Raw genomic sequence first — 1691 nt, 5'->3', positions numbered from 1 at the left:
ATAACCTGTTACACCACACAAGCTGCATGTGTGAAAAATGACTGAAAAACAACACTCTAATTATGCTCCTCCAGGCATATTATTTGAAAATAACCTTGATACTTGTGGCAAACAAATAATGATGACTGTAGGATTAACAATCTCTAGACAAAGGGCAAAATTAAAAAAAAAAATTAAAAAGACTTGGAGAGTTTTTGAGATTTTAAACAAGCTGGGAGATTTCAAATGAAAGTGAAATGATGCTAAATTTTTAGACAGCAACTTGCTAACTTGGTATTATAATGTGTTGCAGGTTTTGACAACCTGGGGTTTGACTAGTTTACGTGACAGCTTTTGTCTATGCTTTTATTTTAGATGGTTTCATTCACCAGATAGTCTAGCAAAATAGAAATGCTCTGTGTCAAAGATATTTGAGCTTTCTATCCATGTCTTTACATTCAAAGAGCACAGTGAGTTACATTTCAGGATAAATATTGATCAAGATCTACTTTTTCAAAGTGTTTGGTTTAGTCTGTGTTGACTCAAAAATGATTAAATACTCTGGAAGTAAAATCAGGAGGACAAGTTAAACAGGGCAGCTGGATAAGACTTCCAGTACGTGACAGAAATCAGAGTATAGGGGATATGTTTAGCATCTTCTGCTTTGCCCTGTTCATACCGTTTAAGGGCAGAATGATGGAACACTAAGTCATTTAGCCTGACCTACTAGATATCCCTGGACCACAGTTATAACTGCGCCAAGTCTAACTGCTTCTCTTTGGATACAGTATGTTTCCCACACAGTCGTCTTGTTTTATTTGGAGATTTCCAGAGAATAAACCACAGCTTCCCTCCGTAACTTGTGCCAATGATTACTCGCTCCCCTTGATAACATTTCTAATTTGAACTTGTCCGACTTCAGCTTCCAGGTGTTGACTGGTCTTTTCCTCTACAAGATTAAAGGGCCTTTTAATTCCTGGTATTTGCCCCTGCAAAGGTATGAATGTGCTGTTACCAATTGCGTCTCCCTCTCAGTACGGTAAGTGGTCCAACTTCTTTTTATACAATCCTTGTATCAGTTTTGTGCCTCGTCACTGCACTCCCGCATATCTTTTGAACGTGCCCCTGTGACCCTGTGTGCCAGATGTGTAGCCAGCATCCCCACGGGCAGATGAAATTAACTCCTCGCTCCTTCTCACACTTTATGGTAAAGACGTCGGGCAGCCAGTTGTCCACACATCCAACATCCGCTCCATTTAGGTCCCTTAGCGCTTGGCCTTTTTAACCCAAGCCCAGCCTACATGGCACTCAAGGGCTGTGACACAAGTGTGGGTGCCCGCACGGCTGCGCCTCGTGTCCCACCAGCCCGGGCATGGCACGGGGGTGCGTGGAGCCCCACCACGGTGCAGCCCCCCGTGCGGGGCGGGTGGGTGTCCGGCTGAGGGGAACACGGGGACGTCTGGGTGGCAGGGGCCGAGCACACGACGCCTCAGCCGACAGCTGGCGGCGCGGAGGCCCGGGGAAAGGCGGGAAGCGGGAGGAGAGCGGGAGGAGAGCGGGAGGAGAGCGGGAGGAGAGCGGGCGGGCCCGCCCGAGGGGATGGCGGCGGCTCGGCGCCGTCCCGCGGGGGTGCCCGGAGGGCGGACCGCTCCCCGCTCCGCTCCCGCCTGCGCCGGGGAGGGGTGCGGAGGTGTGACCGCTGGTGTGACCGT

Source organism: Falco biarmicus, chromosome 4 (genome assembly GCF_023638135.1).
Source record: "Falco biarmicus isolate bFalBia1 chromosome 4, bFalBia1.pri, whole genome shotgun sequence".
Taxonomy (NCBI): domain Eukaryota; kingdom Metazoa; phylum Chordata; class Aves; order Falconiformes; family Falconidae; genus Falco; species Falco biarmicus.
Note: the sequence above shows the minus strand (reverse complement) of the source record.